General features: G+C 33.2%; 1 protein-coding gene across 1 annotated transcript in view; it reads left to right on the forward strand.

Moving 5' to 3' along the window:
* LOC122514612 (alpha-protein kinase 1-like) overlaps positions 1 to 13,350 on the forward strand; it is a 59,662-nt gene that overhangs the window by 23,274 nt on the left and 23,038 nt on the right. The window lies entirely within an intron of this gene.

Below are 13,350 nucleotides of genomic sequence, written 5' to 3' on the forward strand. Positions count from 1 at the left end.
GCGGCAACGGCCATGGCGCTGCGATAGCACTAATTCCCGCTCGATCATTTAAGTAAAGCAGCGCTGAGTACAATTAGTATTTGGATGGGTGACCCGCTTGAGAAAAAAGGGGAAGATGAAAAGAAGACAACTTCATGCCGTATACTTGAAATCGCTTTGCCGCGCGTCGTAAATACCGACAAACTTCATGGTGTCGTTTTTCCAGACGCTCGGAACAAAATCACTTCCCATTACATTTTCCCCAACGCGCCAAAAGAAGTATAACTTCAAAAATGTACAATTTGTAGTCCTTAAGAGTCGAGTTCTCTAAAAAGAACAGAAAAATCACAAAATTGTATCAACCTTTTATGAACCAAATTTACAAAAATACAATATAGTAATTAAAATTTTCTACAAAAACTAACGCACAACGGTTAACTTTTTCTGCAAAATTAAAATAATTGAAAAATTAATGAAAAAATTGAATGCAATCAAACGTGTTACTTTAAAATTACGACCTTAATCGTACATATTATTAAATTATTGCAAAGTTTCAAATAGAAATTTTGTATTAAGAAAAGCAGTTAACGTTTAATAGTACGGAATTAGGTCGTTGCAAATGATTATGATAGAAAATGTTAGGTAAACATTTCGATAGGGTATATTGTTACACGTTCGAAGTATCCCACAGTGTTCTGTGTAGAACGTAGCGAGAGGTTAACGAGCTGAGCTTGTCGGGCGTATTATAATAACGAGATATCGAATGGGGTTTGGGATATCGCGTTTCATCCCCTTAAAGAGCGGATACGGGTTGAAAGGAGAAAAGGAGAGAGAGAGAGAGAGAGGGAAGCTTTGATTTTGCTGCTTTTGCTTCTCCAGGAAGCGAGCTAACATCATCGTTCAACTTTCTGTTTAGCCGAGATTCGCGAATCCAACTTTTGACTTTAAGCGCACACGCGAACCTCATTAGTGATCATCTTTCTTTCAAAAGAATAACGCGTTGCGATTATTTTACGTGGAAAAGAAAAGATCAACGATAAAAAGGGGCCTTTTTACTATGTATCATTATTACATATATTTTTATTTTATTTTTTGATCTTCGAGTAAGCAGTATTTTTTTTTTTTAAAAGAAAATTGAGTTCGGTGAAAGAGATTTCTGCGTAATGGATGATGAGGTCTCGATCAATACCAAGTTTCGAATAAAATAATATGATTTCTTATATTATTTTACATTGTGTACATTTCGTTGGGGGATATTTAAGTAAAAAGTATTTTTTTGAAGAAAATGAGTTCGGTGAAAGAGATTTCTGCGTAAAGGACGATGAGGTTTCGATAAATACGAATTTTCGTATAAAGAAATATGATTTCTTATATATTTTTGTTTATTTTCGAGTAAGAAGTATTTTAAAGGAAAGTGAGTTCAGTGAAAGAGATTTGAACGTACGTTAAGAAGATGAGCAATATAAATTGCGATAAGAAAGTTCAAATAAAATAATGAATTACGAAATTTTTGTTTTATATTTTTTGAATAAGTATATGTTCGTGAGATAACTGTGAGTAAATTGAGTTTCGTTATAATAAAAACAGGTATACAGATGTGTTCGATTAAATATAAATGGTGTATAAGATCTTATGAGAAAAATAAAATACACATTTTTTTCTGATCAATATGTGGACGATCTTTATTTATAAGCTATTTATACGAAAGACTAAATTCTTGAAGAAAAAAGTAATAAAGTTTGGATCGAAAAAAGGAATAGGTGGATAATTGCTAACAATTATGAAGACAAAATTTATTTTCAATTTTTTTGAAGGAAGAATATTATTTTTCAGTTTTGTAATTATTTAAAACAGTACTTTCACTTTGTTCTCGTTTTCTTAAACGAATTCCGGATGATAGAAGAAGAAAGAAAAAACTGATTATCTATTTAATTCCCGTTTATCATGTATAACAAGAAAGAGCAATTTAACAGTTTATCCGTTGACGGTGAAGTTAAGAAGGATCCGTTCATTAACAATTCGTCGAAGCTTCCAGGAGGAGAGAAGAAAAGTTTCTATTGATTTATCGAGGTGGTCCGAGGCCGTCGGTCGTTTGGTTGGTTGGTTGGTTGGTTGGTTGGTTCATTGGTTGGTTTGCTGGTTGGTTGGTTGGTAGGTAGGTAGCGTCTGCGTGAGCATAAGGAAGACAAATGAGCAAAACCAAAACTGAACAATCTTTTTACTGAAAATAAAATCAAAATTAAATGAAGAAACTCTTCATACTCACATTTATCATGGTTATTCGTACAAATCAGAAATCAGGTACCTATACCTAATTAAACTAAAAATAATACAACTAACACCAATATTATCTTGTCAGGAAAGCTCTCGATTTATAAATATGCAATTATTTAATAAATTTAATTAAATTATGTTACTAAAATATAGAAACATACCTAGTATTATTAAAATGTTAGGTTTGTGAGGAAAATTCGTATTCATTATTAAACGGGTAGAAATATTAATAAAACTAATTTACTCACGAACTTTTTGGAACATCACCCAATAAGTATAATTCATTTTATTCGATAATAATTACATTATTAATTTAATCTTTTTAAATGTTGACTTATTGTTAATCGTATTTGTGCGAGAAAAAAAGAAAAAAAGAACAAGTTAAACATCGCGCTGCTCTTTTTCTTTTCTTTTCAATTTATTTTTAGGTACATTAAATCGTAAACGAAGTTTGTGGACTAGAAGTAACATCGATCGTTGGTAGCTCTTATATCGTATATCGATGTAATCTCAACGAGGAGTTACACCGGTGTGGAAAACGAAGTAGCGTCTCCACGCTAACGTGAAAATGAGCTTTTCCCTTCGGCTTTACCCCTCCTTGAAAAGACGTTCGTGGTGAAGATAATAGCAGTGTCATTCGTCCCTCTCTCACACATACGCGCTCGCACAATCAAACATTCTATACAACTACGCGAACACATTGAGACACCCCATACGAATACACACATACATTTACTCGTCCAATAGAGGCTCGGGAAACGTTGGGAAGCCAGTGGTGATGTTGGTGAGATATGGTAGGACTTAGGGGAAAGGGGTTGGAAGGGGTAGTAGATATCGCTGTCGTTGTTGGGAAATCGGCCGGAAAATGGGAAAGCCAGGAGACTGCTGACAAATGGTTGATCGCACCCAACGTGAGAGGCACTTGGTTTCGTAGCGATGGCGCTGCGAGCTACTGCAAGATAGGAGAGGGGGGATGGGACGTTTATGTTCAAGGGAGGAGGGTTGAATCTCGTCCGGTCATTGGACGGAAGAGCGAAGCTTGCGCGAACGGCAAAACTCGGGACTTGCCGATGACAAAAATTTATCCTCGACTATTATTTTCTTCCCATTTTTTTTTCTTTTATTCCTTTTCGTTTCTTTCCATGGCGGACAAGTCTAACTCGTTTGCCATTATGGGTCACGTTTAATATTATAAATTCAACTGTACAAGATTTCAAATTATGAAGTAACTTATAAAGATAATATTTAAAAAAAGTATGAAAATGATCTAGCCACGTTTGATTATAATCAAACTTATTTATGATTGAAGTTAAGCAACCCTTTTTGGGGGGGATCAAGTGCTGTTGTCTTTAGAGATACAATAATAAACCCGTAACCTCTTTGATAGTATTGGATAGGCCTTAAAAGATGTTCGGAAAGAAATGAATTCAAATTCGTAAAATGGGTAGAGTATAAAGACTAATATTTGATATTAGAAATGGGGTGTAGGTATAGATACTTGTGTCGAATTTTATTATTGCGATTGTGTAAAACTTTGTTCTAGTTAATTTAAGTTTAAAACTAAACAATTTGGATTCCAAGTACCGAAAGCATTTTCGGATCGTAAAGTAGAGTTATCGTGACTACGCGCGATTATCGTCCCTTCACGCACTCGTACAGCATAAGCTGAAAAATAAGAAAGAGCAAAAGAGTAGTAGTCGTAAAGAGGTCTCGCGAGGAGAATATCTTTCGTTCTGTAATATTCGCCATGGTGAGAAGGATAGCGTGCACCTTTGTACATTGGTATTTGCCGATCGGTTTGAGTATATTGTAGGAAAGAGGATGGATCATCGAGTGTTTTAAAGATCGAGAACTGCAAAACTCGAAAACAGTAGCACCGACTCTTGCAACTTAATTGTAATTTCGTTGAATTCTCGTTACCAGAAAAGAAATATTATATCGAGGAGAACGGATAATCGTTGCCTCCGGCTTGCGAGCACTCACTTTTTCGACGATTCCCCCCTCTCCTCCTCCTCCTCCTCTACACCCCTTTCTCATCCTTCTCTACTCCTTCCTCCCTATTTCTTGCAAGAAGATGATTATTATAATTTTCAAGAGTAGTATTTTTCAAGACAGTGTTTTTCTCTCTCTCTTTCTTTCTCTCTCTCTCTCTCTTTCTCTGTCGATTCGGTTCGAGAACTACGTTTCGTTTAAAAGTAATCGCGTTTTCAACTTTAAATTGGATCGACGAGCGTTTACTTGAAAATTAATACAAATTGATTTTATCCATTTTTGTTTCATTATGTTAATTATATTGTAGAATTAATTTTATTTAATTTTGTTATTTAATTCGTTGTTATAGTAATTACCGGTACATTTGTTATTTATGTATATATCATGACGAACAGAAAAAAATATTGTTTATATTTTAGGAAAGTTTTCAAAGTGAAGTGTATGCGAGATCGTGAAAAGTGGATATCGTCGAAAAATGCGATCGCAAAATAGCTGAGATTTTATTAGGCGAACATGAAACCTTTTTACCGTCGCGATACTATAAATCGGTCCATTTATTTTACGCAGACTGAGTTTCTTCTTCCTCGCCATTGTCGTGAAACTTCAAGAAAACTCTCCTATGATTTTTCGAAGCCACGTTGCTTCTTATGGGGTAAGTTTAAAAGAAAGAGAGTAGGGGCAGGAAAAGATTAGATAGTTATAGATCATGACAGGAAGCATAACCTTCGAGTATGGCGGCTTTTCAAGTATGGCTGATGTAAAATCTTTTTTTTCTTTTTTTCTATAAAATCTACGTAAATTTTGTACGAGTGGAGTTGTGATTAAATAATTAATATTAAATATATTCAAAAAGAGAAATTGCATTTTAAACAAAATATTTTATTCGTTAATTGAAACTATTATTTATTTTAAATATAAAATACTAAAAATCACACATCTCTCTTGACAATAATTGAAATGAGAAGAGGAATAAAAAATGACGACACCTTTTATAAATAATATCAAATAAAAATATCGTCATTTATTATAGATAAATTATTCTATAAAAAATCTAAGATATAACGAAAAGAATTGAAAGAAGCTTTTAATTTATTCCCTTGTTTGAACAAAACCAAATAGTTTTTTTTTTTCTTTCTTTCTTTCTTTCTTTCGATATCAAGAGTCAGTGCACGAAAAGCGATAAAACGGAAAATTGCTGGATTCCCGTGGAATAATTAAACGACACCCCTCGTAAAACACTCCGGCATGGTCTCTCGTCTATTCTCTTCCTCTTCGTTCGTTCATTCGTTCGTAAAACGGTTGACTCCTTTTCGAACTTTCAGCCCCCTTTCGAGTATTCGCGTACGCTCTCGTGAATCTTATGAGCGTCGCGAATCGATTACTTTACTTCTACGCGAGACGATTAGCGTTACACACTTACACGCATAAACACATACACACATCCATACATCCACATGTGTGTGTATATATATAAAGACAACCCCCTATAAAGGTATCGCGATTTTCACGATCTTTCATTAGGGGATAGAAAACAATGTGGATGCAGGATAATCGTGCGAAACGATTTGCTCTCTTCACGGCCGATTAACTCAGCAATCTGTTGTTGACCGAAAGAAGAAACGGGGGGAGACGAGAAGAGAATCAGTGTAGGTGCCGAATAACACGGAAAATTGACTCTAATCTAATGTGAAACACGTTGATGGAATATCTCGTCACAGATTGATTTTTTTTTAATGATCTTTCCAAAATCTCTAAATTTATCATCTTCGCGCGACTATTTCTTTTTTTAAACAGTTTTCATTTATAATAGCATTATTTCTTTTATTTTATTTCCTAATTTTGGATTTATCAATTATACAGAATTTTGTAATAAATCGTATTAAATCTTTTACAATAATATTAGTCTATAATTTATTAACAGAAAATGATTTTTCTAAATAAAAAATAATCATTATATAATATTAAAGATTTAGTGTAAAACGAAGTATAAGAAAATCCGATTGGTAGGAAGGAATGTATCCCATTCGCCATGTTGTTATTTCGGACGAAAATATTATGAAAAGTAGTAATCGCGAAGAGAGAGGAGACGAGTGTAGGCAGGAGAAGGTTCGTTCGTGTTTTTTTGTTCATTTTCTTGTTCTTTTTTTACTACAAATGATAAACAGAAGTGTCCTATCTTGCGAAGGAGGCTTCTGCTTCGAATCAACCGGCAGACAGGCTGTGTTACGTATACGGTCGGCACGTTTGAGGAACTTATCTCATATATTCCTCTCTTTCGGCTTCTCTTCCTTCCTTAGGCAGTCGTTTCTGTCGGCCGTTAATCTGTTCGCCGCGAGCGAGCTCCATTCACGCGTCCAATTTAGTCGTCAATGATGCAAATGAAGCACCTTGACTGTTAAACGATAACCACGCGAGTGCCTTTTGCCATATTCTCTTTCTCTTTCCTTCTATGTCTTTCTCTTAACTTCCTTTCTAACTCTTACAACGAGTTAGAAAGATCTGGTTATTAATCTTCGCAATTGTAACTCATTTCTATTTTCAAAATGGGTGGATGCAAAACGTGAAGATGCAACGAGTTGTTTAGAAGCAAGTCGGAAACGTTATTAAATATATTTAGAAATATCGTACCTTTCTTCTTTCTACGTTCACTGCTTAAAATATTCTAATGGTTTGTAATGGATTATTTGATTATTAATCTTGAGAATTGTAACTCTCCAACTATGTTTCTAACTATTGCAACGAGTTAGAATAATTCGGTTATTAATCTTCACGATTGTAAATTATTTCTATTTTCAAAATGGGTGAATGCAAAATGTGAAGATGCAACGAGTCGTTTAGAAATATCGAACCTTTCTTCTTCGCTCTGTAGTTAAATATTCTAATGATTTGTAATGGATTTGATTATTCATCTTGAGAATTGTAACCGTCGTACTATATTTCTTTCTATTGCAACGAGTTAGAATGATCTATAAAAGATAATTGGGGAAATGTAATTAAATATATTAATTATAAATATAATTAAAAATAGATTATTTGCCGATGATGCATTTACAAACCCAATAACGAATAATTAAATAATTATTATATAATTAATATATATAATTAATAATTATATAAATTGAATTATTGTGAATAATTAAATATAATTTAGTTATAATTAAGACGTAGAGAAATAAAATAAAAATCTAGTATAAATCATTAATAATTATTATAGAAAATGTTTTCTCAGACATAGTAATTCATCTTTCAAAAATAACGAGATACACGCATGATAGAACGTTAGAAGAACATTTTCGGATTTCGAAAGAGCGTCGTTTATGCGATGATTTAGACAAGTAAGATTTTGTTGGCACGTTTCTATGAAATATCTCGTCTTCTTGGAACGTAAGAAAAATCATTAGAAAGATCGTAATTTCTGCTGGGACGTTGGGGACATAAACGAATCATTTATCGGTGAATGCGATACAACCATCGGTTGGATCGTTAAGGAGAAAACGTTAGTATTTTACTGAGAGTTGTTGGCCAAGTTCCAGCAACGAAGAAGCCATTACCTAATTACCCGTACTGCTTTATGGACACTTACATGTCGGTTTCTGTCAACTGCTCGTAGAAAAGGGGACGAGTGGGTGAGGATAAAGGAAAGAAATGGAAGACTCTGGTTCTGTCCAAAATGAGAATCCTCCTATCATTCACGTGGAATCTTAGAAAAGCTGCTGCGCTTTATTCGTACATCCGAGAACTCGTGTCTTTCGATTCAATCGAATTTTCTTATTTTTCAAACTGCGCGTTTTTGAGTGAAAAATAATTGTGCGAATCGTTGAACGCGTCGAAGACATTTTATTTTTTTTTCAATGACGATGAACATCCTTTTTTCATTCAATAATTTTAAGATCAGATAATCTTATCCAAATTTATTACGTATTACGAAAACTCGATCGATAATTTGTTTTTAATAGATATGCGATAAATAAGATTATTATCTTTCAAAATTTATTATACATATTACAAAGTGAATTACGAGTAATGTTGAATATTTTATAAATTGATAATTATTTTAATAGATACAATCATCTTATAAAATTTATTTTATATACTTCCAATTTTATATTCTTTCTAATTTTCGTTTGAAATTCTTTGAGGAAATGTTTCAAAATGAATAATTAATCACACATTTTACATATAGAAAAATTTCTTAGATATTTGATTAATTATCTTCAATTACAGTGACAAAAGATTGAAAGAGAAATGTTCGTAAGAGAAAAATAAGGTTTCTATCAAAGTAGTAGTTACCCTTGTGTGTATATGTGTATGTGTGTTGTTTCGCAGGTTCTCCAACAAACGTTTCAACTAACATTCCTCGCAAGCCCAAAGGAATGAAGTCGTTTGCACACCCTTTCTCTCCTTCATCTTTCTCTCTCTCTTTCTCTCTTTATTCGTCCGCTCAGAGAAGAAGAAAGATTTGTAGGCCGAGGATGAGGCCGTACGTGAGATAATATTTTCATTTCATGGAAGCGCCGTGAATGCAGGCGAAAAGGTGAAAATGAAAGCAATTTTTTTTCTCTCTTTTTTCTTTTTTTTTTTTTTTGTTTTTTTTATTCTACGTCGTTCGGATCAGTGAACGAAAGAGAAAGAAAAGGATAAAGAAAAAAAAGGGGGAGAGGAATATATATATATATATACAACACCGGGCATGGCGATTGGTCGCGGTCTCGTCCAGCCCCCGCGTGTTCACCACGATTTTCGACAAAGCGTTCGTTCGTCCGGAAATAAGCACCTGCTGGATGGATACACGACTAACACGATTTTGTACGAAACATAGAACTGGACTGGTGGTGGTGGTAGTTCACAATGGTGTTTCAAATGAATTCGAAACCCCTCGTAAACGAATCAATGTTAGAGAGAATGAGACAGAAATACAAAAAAAAAAAAACAAAGTTAGGAAACAAATACAACGAATTTTAAACATTATTTACATGGTAAATAATTGATAATTTAAGTTTTAGGTACTTTTGCGTATACATTTTTGTTTAATTTAATAATTATATTAGATAACATGAGAATGGCATATAGATAATTATAATAAATTGTCTATAACTGTAACGTGTTTATTTATTATCTACCTGTATGACATTTTAGATCTATGATATGGTGCATACATAAATAGTTACACTTGCATGTATTTGTTATTTAAAGAAAAATAAGCGATACGGCACAATGTCGTAAATCTAAAATCATTATAATAAATCAAATATAATTACAATATAGTCATATATCATCTACCCGCACGTTTAAACCAATAATGTGTCGTATACATAAATAACACATTTACTGTAATTTAATATTTCTAATTTACATGTATAAATTCACAAAAAGAAAAAATATATACATATATATTAATATATGGTCCTTCTCCTCTGAAAAAAGGACTCAAAGACAGAACTATGATTCGTCAAGCATAGGTCGACGTAGAAAAGAAGAATATTGACAGATTAGTCAAGCAATTCGTAACGCAAACGGAACACAAATGAAATATCGTTTGACCATTCGAGAGGAAAACGTACGCGTGCGTTTATCTACCTGCTAATATAGAATGGAAATAAAAAGGGGCCAAAAGGAGGGAGGTGGGGGGGAGGGATTAGTAGGGGTGACGCGCTTTTCCATTAACTTCTTCTTCCTATTTTCGTCTGACTTTTTTTTTCTGTTTCATTTTGCTTATTTTTTGTTTTGTTTTTTTTTCCCTTCCTTTTCTCTCGTTCCCAACGAACCTTTTCAACATGGGCGGCCACTTTTGGAAGTTTAATCGGACGGAAACGCGTAACTCCCCGCAATAGCTTCGGGCTAAGATTCGAATCGTGTTTCGATCGAACACTTGCTTGCTTTCTTGCTTGAACGCTTGCAACCTGCCTTCTCCTTTCGTACGATCTACGATCTCAAGCGATAAAGTGCGATCTTTTGCCATCTCTTACCACCGACACGAACGAACGAACGAACGAACGAACGAATGAACGAACACAACACTTCAGTTTGCTTCGGTTCGGTTTATGTAGAATCTTTGGGAAAGTGGTGGGTAAAGTGGTGGTGGTGGTGCATCGGCTGATGTTATTCGATATATCGGCTTGTAACGTGACGAGAATTATGTATGAAATCGATCAACTCTTTTTTAATGTCTTTTATGTTTTCCCTTTTTTTAGCCTTTTTGTGTTTTCTTTCTCTCTCTGTCTTTTTAATTTTTTTTTTTTTTTTAATATAAATATTTTTCATTTTAATTTATCGATAAATTTAACCTACTCGATCTATCTATCTCCGTTTTCATGGTAAATTGTTGCTTGGAAAAATGATATAATTGTATATATTTATGATATTATTTATGAGGGCGAAAGTTTTTAACAAATAATTTGCTTCTGTAATTGTATGATCGAATATAATATAATTGTTAGGTATGATATTTAAAATGTTAAGACATTCGGTCGGATAATATTTTATGATCACCCTTATCGGATATAAGTGATGCAGATAATGATACGTATATATTTACGTTTATTATTAATAATTATTTTATACAAATAATTATCACATAGTTAAAACAAAGTATTACAGAGATGATCTATCTCTTTTTCTTATACTTCAATTATTATGATAGTAACGGATAATATCATACATACACAAGTATTAATTTATATCGTTAAAATTCTTAACGATGAATATATTCAGATAAAATATATATATAAATTATATCTCCAATTTTAATTCAATTATTTGAACGATAATAATAATAATATTAATTAATTATATTTTTAGATATTTAAAACGAAGTAACACGAAGCGTATTGTAATTTTTAAGAATATCAATCGATAAACGCAGGAAATAGACGTTCATTTGAACGTTTAATATGAATTCTTACGCATATATATATATACGTACATACACATACACACACATATACATTATTAAGGATATAAGGATCCTTTAAGAAAGAAACTTACAACAATTTAAGAGTTGGCTACTTACGCGTCGCATGTACAATTACCTGCTACTTATGTACTAACGGGCTCGCGTTAAGTACTCGACGAGGATCTCACGGGATAAAACAGCTCAAACTCGTTGCGTTTCCAGATCTACTCCGTTATTATCCGTGAAAGAAAGAAAGAAATAAAGAAATAAAGAAATAAAGAAAGAAAGAGAAAGAAGAAAATGTTGCACCGAAGGCGATAAAGGTGTTCTCATAAGAGTATCCGCTTTTTGTTACCGCAACCTTGAAATGTATTGCTGTTCGATGTTGATGGTCTTGCGAAAACGTAACATTACGATCAGCACTTGGATCAAAAGGGAAACCACGCGATTCAAAAATCTCCAAGAGACTGACGTTAACGGGACGATTATCATATCTCTTCTCCCCTTACCCCTACCCTTTCATTTTTTTTTTAAATGTTTCCACGAAATATTCCCCACCCCCTCCCCTCACTCCCCCCCAAGATTATCCAAGACAACTTTTTTCGATCATTTTTTAATCATTTAAACAACCTGACATATTCTGAGCATCTTTGCAATTAGTTTTTCGAGCACCTCTAACAAAATATTTTTCCACGAATCCTCGTATAAGTTGACAAAGATATGTGCCCATAATTATGAAAGTGGTCTAAGTCAAAATCTAAAAAAAAATAAATTTATTAGTTATTTCACCCCACATTATTTTAAACTAAATTAATTCAATATATTATAATTTTCACGATATTGTTAAAAATGAACCGTTAGATAGTGTTTGTTATTTTAATATTATATAGAATTCATTTAATGTTCAAATGTAATCCTTTAAATTTCTCGAAACAAGAAATATATGATTTAGACAACTTTCATAATTATGGGCACATATGTCATGATACTTTAAATTGGATATACAAAATATGTAAGAATATTATCAACATAATAAAATACTGAAATTCTTTTTTTTGTAGAACGCTATCTAATTTGTTAATTATTCGATTTAGACAAAAAACCGACAAATTTGTGACCATTAAATGGAGACACACAATTGTTTTATTTCTGTTAAATCATTGACTGACATGTTTGATTATAATTACAAGATGAAAATAGGTTCCACATAATGTCATCCCATTTTCGAACCCTCTCTCATACACATCTAACTTAGCTACCTCATGATCTAACACCCTAGTCGTGCTACGAATTACAGGGATTGAGATTTAATCTAGTGGAAAGGGAAGTAAAAGGGAAATCTATTTAGCCACGGTACGCACAGGTGGTGACGTTTGACGCACACGAATCAGTTCTAGATCTTAATGCGTTTTTCTCATATTCATTTGCATCGTCGACCCTTCATTTTCACAAAGTTTACCTATTTAAAAAAAGGGAAATATTAAAAAAAAAGAAAGAAAAAGAAAAAGCTCAACTTAACTTAACTTTTATCGAGCAAAAGGAAGATAATTATTTTCTTTTTCTTTTTTTACCTTTTTATGAGCAATAAAAAAATATATTCGATAATTATGAAGTAGGATGAATAATCTTAACGTTGAATTTATACTTGCAAGGGGTTTTCATTGACTATTTTTCTATCTCCTATCTCGTTCTACCCTTTCTACCTTTCTCTTTCATTAAAGTTAGTAAAAAGATGAAGCGTAGGAACAGAACGTTTAATAATTTTCAACGATGCCATGGCGCACCGATTATCCCCGTTCGATAACTACTACCACCTAACCTAATCATCACTAGGCATCGTGTTCGGACGATCACTAGGAACCAAAGGAATCGTCGCTGTGGTGACCCCCATGCTATATGGCTTATCCATAACGCGTACTCTTGATCCTTCCGCGTGATACATCGTCGGTACTTAACCGTACTTACAGCTTAAAGTGCAATAAAGGGAAATGGCGAATAAGGGGAAGCAATAACGATCGCACCATGGCATCACTCGCCGTTACTTCTTTTATTTTTTTCTTTTTCCTTTTTCCTTCGATTACTCGGGAAGTCATCGAATGAAATGAACACTTTCTTTTTTATTTCTATTTTAATTTTTTTTCTCGAAATAAATATGATTTTCTATTTGAAAATAAATCTTTCAAACGTTTCTAACTTAACGTGTGTTTTCAATA

Source organism: Polistes fuscatus, unplaced genomic scaffold, assembly GCF_010416935.1.
Source record: "Polistes fuscatus isolate 324 unplaced genomic scaffold, CU_Pfus_HIC Scaffold15, whole genome shotgun sequence".
Classification (NCBI taxonomy): Eukaryota; Metazoa; Arthropoda; class Insecta; order Hymenoptera; family Vespidae; genus Polistes; species Polistes fuscatus.